Consider the following 17,437-nt stretch of genomic DNA (forward strand, 5'->3'; position numbering starts at 1 on the left):
CTTGTATGAAATCCACTTGCCAGACCTCAGATGGTCCACGATGCAATTTAAATCGTCCAGAATGCAATACAAACCAGCTTCCCAGGTCTGTATTTTGAACAAGTGAGACAAGTGAGGTAGGCACTTTTTGCAGCCTTGTTTCCCCACCAGTATTGATTCATGAAGGCTATTATTTTGTCAGTATACTAATTGTTTAATTCATATATAGTAGTGAAGAGTGGGAATTTTAGACTCTTCCGCAGGACTGATTATTATTTGGTCCAAAACACATTTTTTTAAAAAACCAACACTTAACATTTTATTTCCACTGGAAGAAGGAAGCCATGTTGTTTCCACATTCTGAAATCATGAACTACTTCAAAAACATGTCTACTAACGGTATAAATATTGGCAGTTTTGTCCTTGACTAAAGTCCAAGCCCATGTAAGAGCATATAATTTAGTGTATTGGGCTGAAGTAGTTATGGATAAAGATTCTGCCTCAACAACATCAAAAAGAATTGTTACAGCGTACCCAACACAATATTTTCCATTGTCACCTTCCAAATAAGAACCATCAGTGAATCATGAGAAAGAAATATTACACAGTGGAATTTCCTTTAGATCATTATAAGAATTCAGGAGGTGATCCATCAGCATTAAGCAGTCATGAGGTACTTGATGAGTGACAGAGAGAAGAGAAATAATCAGGCTAAGGTTATTACAAGGTAAAAGAGTTATGTGAAGGACAGTTAACCAAAGTACTTCATTGGAGTTGAGGCAGCTGTCTGAGGAACGTTGAATGTGATGGGAATTCTGCTGTGTGTGTGTGCTTAGTCGTGTCCAACTCTTAGTAGCCCCATGGACTATAGCCCCCCCGCCAGGCTCCTCTGTCCATGAAACTTTCAACACAAGAATACTGGAGTGGTGGTCACTTCCTACTTTAGGGGCTCTTCCCGACCTAGAGATCGAATCTCCGTCTCTTGCATCGCCTGAACTGGCAAGCAGATTCTTTACAACTAGTGCCACCTGGAAGCCCTGAGCTGCTACTGCCTCAGCGGATATGCATAATTTTGTAACTATCTAAACACTAAAAGATGATGCTGTGAAAGTGCCAATATGCCAGCAAATTTGGAAAACTCAGCAATGGGCACAGGACTGGAAAAGGTCAGCTTTCATTCCAATACAAAAAAAAGGCAATGCCAAAGAATGCTCAAACTACCGCACAATTGCACTCATCTCACATGCTAGTAAACACGGCAACATCTGTCAGATACCATGTGAACCAGCTTGAGATACTTCACAGTTTTAACATTAGATCAAGCTAATTCTTTTGGCTAACATCACATCTTTGGAAAATTGACTTTGCAACAGTTGCTATGATCTCAAGTAAGTGTCATGCAAAATCCAGTGTGGGACAGGACATGAAGATACTGATGTCCCATCTGATTTCCAGGTTTGTGAAGTTACACAGTGCCCAATAGGTATACACACCCAATTAGTAAGCAATTGTGGTTCTTTAAAAATAAAATAAAATAGTTTTCTTTTAATTGACATATCTATTTAAATGGTTAAAATTGTTAGGGCATAAACACATATTAACTTGTTTGGACCTAACTACTTAGTAAATGGAAACAAGGACACTGAGGAAAATTTACTCAGACACTAAAGGTGACATGAACCTCTGATCTAGCAGATGATCATCAATGGCTGCTGCTGCTGCTGCTGCTGCTAAGTCACTTCAGTTGTGTCCGACTCTGTTCCACCCCATAGACGGCAGCCCACGAGGCTCCCTTGTCCCTGGGATTCTCCAGGCAAGAACACTGGAGTGGGTTGCCATTTCCTTCTCCAATACATGAAAGTGAAAAGTGAAAGTGAAGTCACTCAGTCATGTCCAACTCTTAGCGATCCCATGGACTGCAGCCTACCAGGCTCCTCCATCCATGAGGTTTTCCAGGCAAGAGTACTGTAGTGGGTTGCCATTGCTTTCTCCGTATCAAAGAATGGTGAAAAGCTAAAGGAGAATTTTGAAACAGAAAATATTTGAGCCCACTGAGTTTAATATCGCAAATGAGACTTCCAGAAATGTGCTTCCTAATATGATAGGAAGTACACAATACCACTTATAAAGAATTGATTTTAAAAATCAAGCTTAAATATGATCAAGCTTCTAGGCTTAACTGCCATTGTTCAGTTGCTAAGTCATGTCTGACTCTTTGTGACCCCATATACTGCAGCATGCCAGGCTCCTTTGTCCTCCACTGTCTCCCAGAGTTTGCTGAAACTCATGTCCACTGAGTAGGTGATGCTATCTAATAACAATCTCATTCTCTGCTGCCCTCTTCTCCTTTTGCCTTCAATCTTTCCCAGCATCAGGGTCTTTTTCAAGGAGATTTAACTACCAGTCAACTAATTCTATAAAGTCTGCCTTCTTTGTTGCATGATCACTCCATTCCATTAGCTTGGTGGTCAACTAGTAATTTAGCAGAGATGTCTTTATTAAATGCCTAGAAGCAAAAAATAAAAATAAACAATCAAGGTTCAAAAAAACTCTTCCAGTGCTTGCCAATTAGTTGTGTCATTGGGGCACTCCTTCAATGCTTAGTTAGATACTTTACAGTTCTGCAGTAGTCTTCACTTCCTCCTTGCACTAACTCTGAAAGTCAACCAGAAGTGAGAGCTTAGGTCAACAGGGTCTTCTCAGGTCTTTTCTGAGTATGTGTCTAGACCAAGGCAGGCATGTGGCCTTCTAGATTTCCCAGAATAAGAGGAAGCTTTTCAAAATCCTTATTCCCCAAGTATCTGTTCCCCCAGCCTCTTCCTTCCCAGGCTTTTGGCCTGCTTATTGTTTGTCTCATCTGTTATACTGTACCCTTATGGCAGTGGCTAATATATTTTCAATCCTTTTGACAAACACTGCCTAGGAAGCTAGCTGCCTCAGTCCTGGGGAGGCTCCAGGACAGCCTTGAGCCAAACCTTTAGGGAACCACCAGATAGGTCAAAACACACAATTACAACTCTTTTTCTCTTTCTCTCTCTTTTTTTTTTTTTGCCCTCACAGCACTGCCTGTGGGATCTTAGCTCCTTTACCAGCAATTGAACAAGGGCTCTCAGAAGTAAAAGCAGGGACTCCTTAGCACTGGACTGCCGCGGAATCCTTTAGATTCAGGTCCGTGTTGCCCTCTGTGTTACCGTCAACCTAAGCCAGGAATGTGGGCTGCTGTCTTCAAGGCCACAGACAAGCTGGAGATGATCATAGAGCTCTCTTGCCAAAATTTAGCAGTCTCTGCTTAAGTGTTCCCCTGGTTGCTTTAATTTTTCTTTATTAGATTCCAGAGTACCCAAAGAAGTTGATTCTGACAGTTTTGCCAGCTTATTCATTGCTTTTATGGGAGGGACAATTTTCAAGTTCCCTATTCCGCTATCTTTGCTGATGTCATTCTATACCATTTCCTCTTACACTTCTCAGCCTTGCCTAAAAATATTTTCTCAGCTTGAAAAGCAGAGAAAAAGAGAACATTTTGCTATCACTGGAGTTATCAAAAGAAATGTACTGTTGATCTGAAGAATGTAATGTTGATCTAAAGAGCAATTGCAACAGTTTTTAAATAAGGATACCATTAGTAAAATAACTTTTATCTACCTTAAAGGCAAGGAGGGCATGGCAACCCACTCCAGTATTCTTGCCCAGAGGATCTTATGGTCAGGGAAGCCTGGCGGGCTACAGTCCATAGGGTCACAAAGAATCAGACGCTATTGAAGTGACTTAGCATGCACCTTAAAGGCAACATTCATCACATCACCTGCCTTGTATTTGTCAAACCCTCAATACCAGAGGCAGTGTTTGAGAGCACAGATTTTGGAATAAGACGTTAGTCTGATTTCCAGCTCTTCTGCTGCTTAATAGTTGTTGTGCCTTGGGTAACTCACTTAAATTCTCTAGGATGGCTTCCTTATTTGTAAAATAGGGGTAATATACACTTCTAGAATCATGGTAAAGACTTAAAGAGATATTGAATGTGAGGGTACAGTGGATAATGATCCAACTGTCAATGCAGGGGACACAGGTTCAATCCCTGGTCAGGGAAGATTCCACATGCTGCAGAGCAACTAAGCCCATGCACCACAACTTCTGAGCCCAAGCGCCACAAATACTGAAGCCAGCGCACCTAGAGCCTGTCCTCCACAACAAGAGAAGCCACCACAATGAAAAGCCTCTGCAACGAAGAGTAGCCCTGCTCTCCACAACTAGAGAAAGCCCGCACAGCAACAAAGATCCAGCACAGCCAAAAATAATAAAAGAAAATATTTTAAAAAGATATTTTGCATGTAAAATGCTTGGCACTCAATATTAGATATTTGTTAAATTTGGGTTATTTCATTTTCCATTAACATATTACATTGTTGTATTTATCCTGGTTGTTTTGCTTCCAAAAAAAAAAAAAAAAAAAAGTCACTGGCTTCCTGTATAAGAAGAGCTTAGGTATCACCATATGCTTTTCAGAAGGCTTACCTTAAGCTGACTTTTAATAACAAGCACATTAATTTTACTTAGTTGTATGTTTATTTGGGGTGGCTCTGGGAGAAAGTTAGGGATGGGGAGAGGGTGCTTAAAATCCTCCCAAATCCCCTTTCCGGCTAGTGAGTAATTTACCAACACGTTAAAAATTAAAAAAAAAAAAAAAGCCTAAGTGTCTAGACAAGGAAGGAAAAGTGCCAATCCAACAATTTTCTTTTTTCAAACCAGCTTCCCTTGGTATCCATAGGGTTCAAGCACGTGATGAGAGTACAGAGCATCAGCCAGAACATCCTGAGATAAGAGACAGTGGGAAGTCTGCCCTAGATGGAAATATCACATCAGCCCTTTCTCAGTGGCCTCCGGGGTGGTACCGACTGCAGGAGATCGCGTCCCTCCGCTTCGACGCCTTAAGGGCCTCGGACAGACAAGAGACTCCAGTGCGGACGTCAGGCGGCTGGGGGAAGCGATTTGCCTAACCGGGTCGCCGGTCTTTCTGAAGCCCAAGCCCAAGCAAAAGCCGAAGCTGAAGAGGGAGGGTTGGGCTCTGAGGCGGGAGGCGTGTTGGCTGTCGCAGAGCCCTCTGGGAGTTGTAGTCCGCGAAGGCGGGAGGTTTGACTGCGGCTGCCGGCTTGGTGCTCTTAGAACTCCATCCCCCGCCGGCCCCCGCGACCTAGGCCTTTGCCTTTTCCTGTCCAAGGGACAAGAAGCCTCGCTGTGGCAAGTTGAGAAGCTTGGGGAAGAGGTGTCCTCCTTCCCGCCAAACGCTCTGAGCTTCTAGGCTGGGCCTGCTCAGGTAGAGCACGTTGCGGGTTTTGCAAACTCACCTCCGGGGAAGTAGCGGAGGGAACAGGGGAGAAGTGGCCTGAACGACTGAGCTTGCATCGGAGCGGGCTGTCACCCGGGGAAACGCACCGGAAAGGTGGCTTCATGCGGGAGCGGTGAGGCCAAAGCTGGGGCCCGTGGAGTCCTGTCCGGAGGGCCGGCGCGCGCTCCTGCAGGGTTCGGGTGCGAGCAAAGCAAGGGACTCAGTCCGTGGCTGGGAGAACTCGAGGGGCTGTGGGAGTCGTGTCTGCCCGGGCCTTAAGGAAAAGGCATGGTTACAGTGGGTGAACAGCCAGGTGAGAAGAGGGAGGCGAAGAATTGGCAGAATTATAGGAATGGGAGTAGGAGAGAGCTAGAGAGGGGAGGTGGGGGGGAAACCCCTTTGATGCCTTGATGCGGTCCTAACCTCAGATGGCGGGGGCGAGGGGTGGGGAGTCAGGGCTAGACCAGTAAGTCCTTGTCACTCTTCTCCCCAACCCCCACCCCCGGCTCGATTGTGAGAGCTAGTGCCCTGATAGTAGGTGGCTTGACATCTTCCTGTCTTAGAATAACAGCTAGAAGGGGTCTTTGAGAATTGCTATCAAGTGCGTTGAGACTTTCCAGATGAGGAAAGTCAGGCCCACCGAGATGAAGAAATTGACTCGCTCACCACCAGACAACCAGTTATTGACCAGCTTGACTGAAACCTAATTTTCATGACTCTCAAGCCTTGCCTTAATCTATTGCTGCGATCAGTAGATTAGCAAACTCTAACCTGTTCCCCCTTCTTTTATCTTTTTACTCTGTCATATGCAAGGTAACCAGGCAACCCCTGAAGGGAAAGAAAGGCTTTAAACTCCAATGCGTGAGTGCAAAGTCTGCTTCAGTCGTTTCAGACTCTGCGACCCTATGGGCCGTAACCTGCCGGGCTCCTCTCTCCATGGGATTCTGCAGGCAAGAATACTGGAGTGGGTTGTCATGCCCTTCCCTCTCTTGCATTGGCGGGCGGGTTCCTTACCACTAGGGCCACCTGGGAAGCCGTTAAACTTTTCAATAGGTTAAAGAAACCTTGTTTTAACTTGAACAAAATCTCCTTGCATCACAGACATCTAAAACTTCATGTTAAGATGACAGATCGGTAGCAAACTAAAATGTAACCAATAGATTCTTTGACTGGAAGAAAATAAAGTTCACCTTTCCCACTGTGTGCCCACTAGAGCTCTGAGAACCTTTAGCCTTAGATTCCTTCCCTCAATCTTAAATGCTGCATATCTCAGTTACATACATAAAAGTAGTTGCTGTTCATTGTGATTTTCATAATAACCTGAATAGTTACAATAAAGGATAAACAGCATAGGAGGATGGGAATGCATGAATTACAAATTAAAATAATGATTTATAGTATTTTTTTTTAAGGAGATATGACCATAAAAGTTAAAAAAAAAAATCATTAAGAGGTTAAAAATCTCTACCAGGCCAACATTTTATAATACACTTAAATTTAAGTCCTTTACCAGTATTCTCTCTTTCTTCCTCCCTAAACATAACTTTAGAGCATTTATAATAGCGTTCCCTATTGTAGAAGGAGAGGTTCTTTGGTGCTACTGCATTGTTTTAACTGGTAATTTCTTTATTAAACCACATTCTCTTCCAGCACTGTCAGATTTACACCTCTTGAAGGATTTGTTGATCCAACTGTCACATTAGAATTTAAATATTATAGCTCCTGTCAGTTGACCATTAAGCAATTCATAAGGAAGAGGTTTGGATAAGTCTCTACTGGACTTTATAGAAGTTATAGACTTACGATACATAGAAGAACATACATATACATAACAAAACTGCTTTTACCAGGCTGCCTTTTTAATGATATGATTCCATTTGCTTTTTTTTTTAATATTTATTTATTTATTTGGCTGCATCAGGTCTTAATTGCGGCATGTGGGATGTTTTAGTTGTGGCATGTGGAATCTAATTCCATGACCAGGGATCGAACCCAGGCCTTTTGCACTGGGAACACAGATTCTTAGCCACTGGACCAACGGTAAAGTCCCCCATTTGCTTTTATATTGGCATGCTGGATAGGTGTGTAAACTATGACCAAACTTGGCCCACTGCCAAATGTATTTATTTTTTATGTAGTTTTACTGGAATATAGCCATGCTTACTCATTTATATATTGTCTTTTGTGCTACAAGGCAAAGTTGAATAGTTGCACAGACTGTATGGCTGGCAAGGCCTAAAATATTTACTATCTGGCCATTTATAGAAAAAAAAAATTATCAACCCCCAGCCTGGTAAACTGAATATAAATGTACTATCTAAAACTCTACCGTATGCATAAGTATTAGTTAATAGTAATTCTCATGCATAAATACTTATATGGTGGGTTCATAATCCACTTCTTTGGGCAAAAGCCAGTGCCTGTTATTGCAGATTGTTGCTAGCATCTTGGCATATATATTGAGTTGGCCAGTATATTTGGTTGTTTTATGTAAGGTGCTGTAGTAGTGCTTTGTTGTTTTTAACTTCATTTAAAACAGTTCCGTTAAGATTGTATTGTAACAGCTGTCATATCAGTGTGCATTAAAAAAAAATTCATCAAAATTGGTGAATTTTTGTGTAGCTTTTTTAATATTGAAGATGGAAGGAAAAAAGCAACATTTTTGGCATTTTATGCTTTATTATTTCAAGAAAGGTAAAAAGGCAACTGAAACACAAGAAGGGATTTGTGCAGTGTGTAGAGACGGTGGCATGACTGATCAAATGTTACAAAAAATGGTTTGTGGTTTGTACTGGAGATTTCTTTCTTTATTTATGGCTGTGCTAGGTCTTTGTTGCTGTGTGGGCTTTCCTGTAGTTGCAGAGAGGAGGGGCTACTGTCTAGTTCCAACGCATGGGCTTCTCATTGCGGTGCTTCTCTTGTTGTGGAACACAGGCTCTAGGGTGCATGGGCTTCAGTAGTTGCAGCACATGGGCTCAGCGGTTGTGCCTCCCACCCTTTAGAGCACAGTCTTGGTGGTTGTGGCGCACGAACTTAGTTGCCCAGTGGCACGGGAACTCTTCCCAGACCAGGGGTCAAACCTGTGTCCCCTGCATTGGCAGGTGGCCTCTTTAATCACTGAGCCATCAAGGAAGTACGGTACTGGAGATTTCTTGTTGGATGATGTTCTACGGTCAGGTAGACCAGTTGAAGTTGAGAGTGATCAAATCGAGACACTAATTGAGAACAGTCAACTTTATATCATGAGGGAAATAGCCAACATACTCAGAATATCCAAATCAAGCATTGAAAATCATTTGTACCAGCTTGGTTGTGTTAATTGCTTTGATGTTTGGGTTCCATGTTAGTTAAGCAAAAAAAACCTTGACCATGTTTCTGCATTCAATCCTCTATTTAATGAAAATTCCATTTTTAAAACAAATTGTGATGGGCAATAAAAATTGGATACCATACAGTAATATGGAATGGAAGAGATCATGGGGCAAGTGAAATGAACTACCACCAACCACACCAAAGGTTGATCTCCATTCAGAGAACATGATGTTGTGTATATGGTGGGATTGGAAGGGAGGTCTCTACTATGAGCTCCTTCTGGAAAACAGAACTATTAATTCCAGCAAGTACTGCTCCCCATTTGACCAACTGAAAGCAGCACTCAAAGAAAAGAATCTGGTATTAGTCAACAGAAAACACATAGTCTTCCATCAAGATAACGCAAGACTGCATATTTCTCTGATGACCAGACAAAAACTGTTACAGCTTGGCTGGGAAGGTCTGATTCATCCATGGTATTCACCAGACACTGCGTCTTCAGATTTCCATTTATTTCAGTCCTTCTAAAATTCTCTTAATGGAAAATTTTCAATTCCCTGGAAGGTTGTAAGAAGCACCTGAAACAGTTTCTTGCTCAAAAAGATAAACAGTTTTGGGAAGATGGAATTGTAAAATTGCCTGAAAAATGTCAGAAGGTAGTGGAAAAAAATGGTGAATGTTGTTGTTCAGTCACTAAGTTGTGTCCCACTGTTTGTAACCCCGTGGACCCCTGGGCAGCAGCATGCCTGGCATCCCTGTTCTTCACTATTTCCTGGAGTTTCCTCAAGCTCATGTCCATTGAGTCTGTGATGCCATCTAACTATCTCATCCTCTGCTGCCCCTTCTCCTCCTGCCTTCAGACTTTCCCAGCAACAGGGTCTTTTTCACGATGAGTCAGCTCTTTGCATCAGGTGGCCAGAGTATTGGAGCTTCAGCTTCAGCATCAGTCCTTTCAATGAATGTTCAGGGTTGATTTCCTTTAGGATTGACTGGTTTGATCTCCTTCCTGTCCAAGGGACTCTCAAGAGTGTTCTCCAGCACCACAATTGAAAACATCAGTTCATCAGCACTCAGCCTTATCTATGATCCAACTCTCACATCCGTACATGACTATTGTAAAGACCATAGCTTTGACTATATGGACCTTTGTTGGTGAAATGATGTCCCTGCTTTTTAATATGCTGTCTAGGTTTGTCATAGCTTTCCTTCCAAGGAACAAACATCTTAATTTTGTGGCTGCAGTCACAGTCCACAGTGATTTTGCAGCCCAACGAAATAAAATCTGCCGCTGCATCTACTTTTTCCCCATCTACTTGCCATGAAGTGATGAGACCAGATGCCATGATCTTCGTTTTTTGAATGTTGAGCTTTAAGCCAGCTTTTTCATTTCCTTTTTTTTTTTTCACCTTCCTCAAGAGACTCTTTAGTTCCTCTTCACTTTCTGTTATTAGAGTAGTTTCATCTGCATATTGGTGAATATGTTGTTCAATAAAGTTCTTGGTGAAAATGATGAAAAATGTGTCTTCTGTTTTTGCTTTAAAACTTCAGGAACTTTTTGGCCAACCCAGTACTATAAATTTGCTTTCTCACAGAATTGTGAAAGGAAGTTTCTGAACCTGGAGTGGAAAGGACTGACATTCTTTGAAATATGGTGATGCTCACAGTTAATACCTTTTAAAAGACGTTACAGGAGCTTCCTTTTGTTGTTCTCTATGTTCTTTTTATAGAGATAATGTTTCAGCATAGGTATTAGCAAGCAAGTTATTAATAAGCTGTTTTTGTCTTGAGACCCCATACTAAAAGCAATCTTAAGTGATCAGGGGCTCATTATTAAATGACTTATCTTTGACATTAATCTTGCATCTGGGACTTTGTTTTAAAGGTCAGAGGACTGAATGAAATAGAAGTGAGTATGTCTGTTTATGTCATTTTGTGTATTTAATTTCCTGTATTAGTGTTAGTCTATGACAAAAATAATACTTTGGAATACTTAACAGTTTAGTCAATCATTGATAGCACTATCCTGTGTTACCATCTAAGTAATATTAGCTATGAAACTCCAGTTCACCTCTCAACCTAATTCATCAGATTTTAAGATATCTTATAGTTCTCATCAAGACTTTCAAAAAAGATATTAAATTTCCTTTGAGACAGCTTTCTGGGGGAATTTATAGTTGAGGCAACTGAAAATTATCAATTTTCTTACAATTCTTCATATTTTTTTGAATATTATAAATCTCTGAAAGGCACTGGGAACTTTGAATTTGAACTTTGAACTCATTCATGATTTATTTTAAATCATTGAAATAATCAGTCCTTCATATTTTCCTCAACCGTGATTACTACTTTTTGTTAAGGCTGACTGAAATTTAAGAACCTTTCTAGATTTTCCTCTTTTCTGATTTCCTAACATTCAGTAATCAGTGAAAGTATCATCTCTGGGAGTTAAAAGAATCCTGTTTGTCAATTCAGCCCATCCTAGTTTAGTTTAGGAACCAATACAGTGGAGAGCATTGGTTAGCAAAGTAAGTCAGAAGTGTAACCCTGTATTTCCACCATTGTTTAAGCAGGTAACTTTTTTCCCTGCTCTGACTTGGTTATTAACTTTTCCTCTGTTTCACTGCTGCTAGAAGGATTATTGCTGCCTAAGGAAATACCTAGGGCTTCTCTGGTGACTCAGAGAGTAAATATTCTGTCTGCAATGTGGGAGATTCAGGTTGGATCCTGGATTGGGATGATCCCCTGGAGGAGAAAATGGCTACCTACTCCAGTATTCTTGCCTGGAGAATTCCATGGGCAGAGGAACCTATAGTACATGGGGTCACAAAGAGTCAGATATAGTAAGGAAATGCCTAGGGTTTCCCTGGTAGCTCAGATAGTAAAGAATCTGCCTTCAACATAAGAGACCGAAGTTCAATCCCTGGATTTGGATGATCCCATTGGGAGAAGAGAATGGCTACCCACCCCAGTATTCTTGCCTGGAGAATTCCATGGACAGAGGAGCCTGGTGAGCTATAGTCCATGGGGTCACAAAGAGTCAGATATGATTGAGCGACTAATACCTACTTACTTATTAAGGAAATATCTAGAGTTTCCCTGTGGCTCAGTGGTTACAAATCCACCTGCCAATGCAGGAGACCCAGGTTCAGCCCCTTGGTCAGGAAGATCCCCTGAAGAAGGAAATAGCAAACCACTCCAATATTCTTGCCTGGGAAATCCCATGAGCAGAGGAGCCTATTGGACTACTGTCCATTGGGTCACAAAAAAGTCAGACACAACTTAGCAACTAAACAACAAAGAGTTCCATTGTACGTATATACCACATCTTCTTTATCCATTCATTCATCTGTTGATGGACACGGGTTGCTTCCATGTCTTAGCAGTTATAAGTAATGCTGCTCTAACCATTGGGGTACCTGTATCTTTTTGAGTTAACTTTTTTTTTTTTTTCCGGATATATACCCAGAAGTGGAATTGATGAGTCATATGGTAGTTCTTTTTTAGTTTTTCTGAGAAATAGCCATACTGTTTTCCACAGTGGTTGCACCAATTTGCATTCCCACCAACAGTGTATAAGGGTTCCCTTATATTCACATACTCACCAAGACTTGTTATTTCTTACCTTTTTGATGATAACCATTCTAATGGGTGTGAGGTGATATCTAATTGTGGTTTTGAATTTCCCTGATGATTAATGATATTGAGAATCTTTTCCTGTGCTTGTTGGCCATCTGTATGACTTCTTTATAAAATGTCTATTCAGGTCTTCCGCCCATTTTTAACTTGGGTTATTTGGTTTTTTCATTGAGTTGTATGAGCTGTTTATATATTTTGAATTTTGAACCCTTATCAGTCATACCATAAGCAAATATTTTCTCCCATTTAGTACACTGCCTGTTTTGTCACTGGTTTCCTTCGTGTTCTGCAAAAGCTTTTAAGTCTGATTAGGTCATATTTATTTTTGCTTTTATTTCTTTTGCTTTAGCATTTGTTGTTCAGTTGCTCAGCCATGTCCAACTCTTTGTGACCCCATGGTCTGCAGCTTGCCAAGCTTCCCCGTCCTTCACCACCTCCCCAAGTTTGCTCAAACTCACGTCAGTTGATTCAGTGATGCCATCCAGCCATCTTGTCCTCTGTCATCCCCTTCTCCTTGCTTTAGCATACAGATTAAAAAATCCTGTGATTTATGTTAGCATGTTCTGCTTATGTTTTCCTCTAGGAGGTTTATAGTTTCCAATCTTATATTAGGTCTTTAATCCATTTTGAGTTTATTTTTGTATTTGGTGTGAGAAAATGTTCTAATTTCATTCTTTTACATGTAGTTGTCCAGTTTTCTGAGCACCACTTTTTGAAAAAACTCTTTTCTCCATTGTATATTCTTGCCCCCTTTGTCATAGATTAATTGACTAAAAGTGCATGGGTGTATTTCTGTGCTTTCTATCCTGTTTATTTGATCTATTTGTCTGTTTTTGTGCCTATGTCATAGTTTTGATTTTTATTATTGTTTGCTTTTGAAGCTTTGTAGTATAGTCTGATGTCAAAGAATATTATTCTTTTAACTCTGTTCTCTTTCTCAAGATTATTTTGTCTATTCAGGGTCTTTTGTATTTCCATACAAATTTTAAAATTATTTTTCTCTAGTTCTGTGAGAAAGGCCCTTGGTATTTTAATAGTGATTGCACTGAATCTGTAGATTGCCTTGGGTAGTATGGTCATTTTAGCAGTATTAATTCTAACCCGTGAACATGGTATATCTTTTCATCTATTTGTGTCATTTTCAATTTCTTTCATCAGTGTCTTGTAGTTTTCCAAGTACAGGTCTTTTGCCTCATTTCTAGATTTTTTTATTCTTTTTTGATGCAATGGTACATGGACTTATTTTCTTAATTTCTCTTGAGTAATTCATTATTAGTGTGTAGAATTAACAACAGATTTCTGTATATTAATTTTGTATACTGCAGCTTTACTGAATTCATCAATGATACCTGGTGGTTTTCTGGTGGCAGTGTAGGATTTTCTGTATATAATGGAGCTTCCTTTATAGGTTATTATCCTTTTCCCCTTTGCTACCTTTAACATTTTTTCTTTGTGATTCACTTCTGACGGTTTTTTGTTGTTATTTTTTATGGCTTTATTGGGTTTTCATTGCTGCATGGGCTTTCTTTAGCTGCAGTGAGCATGAACTGCTCTCTAGTTGTGGTACAAGGGCTTCTCATCACTGTGGCATGCATGCCTGGGCACGTGGGGTTCAGTGGTTGTGGCTTCCAGAATAGAGCACAGTCTCAATAGTTGTGGCCCACAAGCTTAGTAGCTCTTTGGCATGTGGGATCTTCCTGGATCAGGGATGGAACCCATGTCTCGTGCATTGGCAGATGGATTCTTTACCACTGAGCCACCAGGGAAGCCCCTTTTGACAGTTTTAATATATGCGTATTAGAGAAGATCTTTTTGCATTGAGGTAATTAGATGTTCTCCTAGCTTCATAGCCTTGTATATCCAGTTCTTACCACAGGCTTGGGAAATTCTCAGCTATTATTTCTTTAAATAAACTCTGTTCCCTTCTCTCTTTTCTGGGATACCCAATGTCCTAATGTTGTCCTTCCTAAAAGAGTCAGTCAGGTCTTGTAGAATTTTGTGATTTAAAAAAATATCTTATTTCTCTTCCTGTCCTACTGGTATTATTTCTAGATTTCTATCTTCAAGCCTGCCGATTCTGTCTTTTATCCAGTCTGCTCTATTTCCATTGCTTTGTAATTCATTCTTCATTTCATTTACTGAATTCTTCAGCTCTAGAATTTTCATTTCTTTCTATTTTTAGAGTTTAAATCTCTTTGTTAAAGTATTACTTCTGTTCATTAATTTTATTCCTAAGCTCATTGAATCTGCCTTTCTGAGTTTTCTTGTAGTTTGTTGAGTTTCTTCCTGACAAATATTTTGAATCTGTTTCAGTTAGGTCATAATATTTCATTACTTTACATTTATTTTCTGGAGAATTGTCATTTTGTAGTGCAGTGTTACTGTGGTTCATGGTGCCTGATGAGCTGTTTCTCCACAGACAAATTTCAAGTGGCAAACACCTTTTTTGCTTGATTATAACAGATTCAATAGATTAGAAATTAGAGGCCTTTCTTCTGTTTTCCAGCAAGTGGTGCACAATCTTTTGGTTTCTCTTACCTGAACTACCTGTAGTTATATTTGAATCTTCACTCTCCATCCTCCATCACCTCTGTTAGCAGTGTGGCACTCTGGGCACTCATTTTTGCGTCTTGTGCCTCCCGGGTTGTCGGTGCCTTGCCTTCTGCTATAGCTGGGATGGTGGTCTCTTACATCATATCCAGGGTCTCCTGAATTACAGGCTCTGCCGTTGCAGGGGGAGGGAGAAGAGAGAGAAGAGCCAGGATTGCAGGGCACCTATGCTGGGTGCAGTGTTGTAAGTTTCTCTGTCTTGGCCTCTGTGTTCGCGGCGGCTGCTGAGGCAGGAGTCGTGTGCCCACCTCCCCTGCTGCCAGCCAGTCTTTTGGGGCTGCAGTCTCGGCTGCTAGAGCTGGAGGGCTAGGATTACAGGCACCACCACCACTCTTCTCTTGGTTTCTCCCTCCCTCTGTTCCCCCCTCTTCCATATATTCTATCTAGTCTGCTCACTCTTAGACGTACAGATGTGGGAACTCTCCAGCATCGTAGTGTGTTGGGTGGAGGCAGTTTTCTTGTGTTACAGATGTTTTACTGGTTGTACTTTGAAGGGAAAAGATAAAGGTAGCTTTTTATTCCACCATGTTGCCAGCATCCTCTCTTCAACTTTTAAATACATCCATTGAGTTTAAAATTTTGGCTATTATGTTTTATTATTTTTTTCTTTGTTGTTATTTATCGGTGCCTGAGCGTTCACTCTGGTTCTTTTCAAACATGCTGTTACTTTTTGAAAATATCCACTTTTTCCTTTATTTGTTTAAAGGTAGGAAGCATAATTGTTTTATAATCTTATTCTGATAATAAGAATGTGGTTGAAACCTTTGTGAAACTATTTCTGCTGTTGCTTCTGGTTCTCACTAATAGCATTTTGTTTCTTTATATGCTGGTTTATTTTTGACAGTGTACTGTTCATTGTTCTTGAAAAATTGTTTGCAAGTCTCTTTTGAGGGCTAGGATCAGTGTTTTCTGGATCCTCAAAGAAAAGATTTACATTGGCTTCAGCCAGTTACCTATAAGCTCTACCAAGCAAGTAATCTGAAATTATGTTCACAGCTTTAAGTGTTCTTTGATCACCTTGCAAATCCATGAGGTACAGTTTGTAGTATATAATATTTCCCTCTACACAGACCCACACACAGACACATACAAACACACACACAGGCTATGGTCAGTGTCAAGAAAATTTGTTGGCGATTCTCTTGTGAGGGAGTGAGGCACTTTTCAGTTCAGTTCAGTTCAGTCATTCAGTCATGTCCAACTCTTTGTGACCCCATGCACTGCAGCACACCAGGCCTCCCTTTCCATCACCAACTCCCGGAGTTTACCTAAACTCATGTCCATTGAGTCAGTGATGCCATCCAACCATCTCATCCTTTGTCGTCCCCTTCTCCTCCTGCCTTCAATCTTTCCCAGCATCAGGGTCTTTTACAATGAGTCAGCTCTTTGCATCAGGTGGCCAAAGTACTGGAGTTTCAGCTTCAGCATCAGTCCTTCCAATGAACACCTAGGACTGATCTCCATTAGGATGGACTAGTTGGATCTCCTTGTAGTCCAAGGGACTCTCAAGAGTCTTCTCCAATACCACAGTTCAAAAGCATCAATTCTTCAGCGCTCAGCTTTCTTTACAGTCCAACTTTCACATCCATACATGACTACTGGAAAAAACCATAGCCTTGACTAGATGGACCTTTATTGGCAAAGTAATGTCTCTGCTTTTTAATATGCTGTCTAGGTTGGTCATAACTTTCCTTCCAAACAGTAAGGGTCTTTTAATTTCATGACTGCTGTCACCATCTGCAGTGATTCTGAAACCCAAGAAAATAAAGTCAGCCACTGTTTCCCTATCTATTTGCCATGAAGTGATGGGACCAGATGCCATGATCTTAGTTTTCTGAATGTTGAGCAACTTTTTCACTCTCCTCTCTCACTTTCTTCAAGAGGCTCTTTAATTCCTCTTCACTTTCTGCAATAAAGGTGGTGTCATATGCATATCTGAGGTTATTGATATTTCTCCCAGCAATCTTGATTCCAGCTTGTGCTTCATCCAGCCCAGCATTTCTCACGATGTGCATATAAATTAAATAAGCAAGGTGATAATATACAGCCTTGATGTATTCCTTTTCTTATTTGGAACCAGTCTGTTGTTCCATGTCTAGTTCTAACTGTTGCTTCCTGACCTGCATACAGATTTCTCAAGGGGCAGGTCAGGTGGTCTGGTATTCCCATCTCTTGAAGAATTTTCCAGTTTATTGTGATCCACACAGTCAAAGGCTTTGGCATAGTCAATCAAGCAGAAATAGATGTTTTTCTGGAACTTTCTTCCTCAATGATCCAGCTGGATGTTGGCAATTGGATCTGTGGTTCCTCTGCCTTTTCTAAAACCAGCTTGAACATCTGGAAGTTCACGGTTCACATATTGTTGAAGCCTGACTTGGAGAATTTTGAGCATTACTTTGCTAGCATGTGAGTTCAGTGCAATTGTGCAGTAGTTTGAACATTCTTTGGCATTACCTTTCTTTGGGATTTCTTCCTGTTAACTCCTAATCTGATGGTGAAGCGCTCTGTAGTCACAGCTGTTTGGGAAGTAGGGATAGGGGGTGATTTCTTACTATACTCATTCCTTACTTTGGATGA

At 40.8% G+C, this 17,437-nt stretch overlaps 1 protein-coding gene across 1 annotated transcript in view; it reads left to right on the forward strand.

Moving 5' to 3' along the window:
- Positions 1-5,200: 5,200 nt before the first annotated feature.
- SLC38A9 (solute carrier family 38 member 9) overlaps positions 5,201-17,437 on the forward strand; it is a 91,569-nt gene continuing 79,332 nt past the window's right edge. The window contains exon 1 of the mRNA XM_052659148.1: positions 5,201-5,290. The gene's annotated coding sequence lies outside the window, so the exon portion shown is untranslated. The remainder of the gene's footprint in view (positions 5,291-17,437) is intronic.

The sequence above is a fragment of the Budorcas taxicolor genome, chromosome 20 (assembly GCF_023091745.1).
Source record: "Budorcas taxicolor isolate Tak-1 chromosome 20, Takin1.1, whole genome shotgun sequence".
In the NCBI taxonomy this organism is placed as follows: domain Eukaryota; kingdom Metazoa; phylum Chordata; class Mammalia; order Artiodactyla; family Bovidae; genus Budorcas; species Budorcas taxicolor.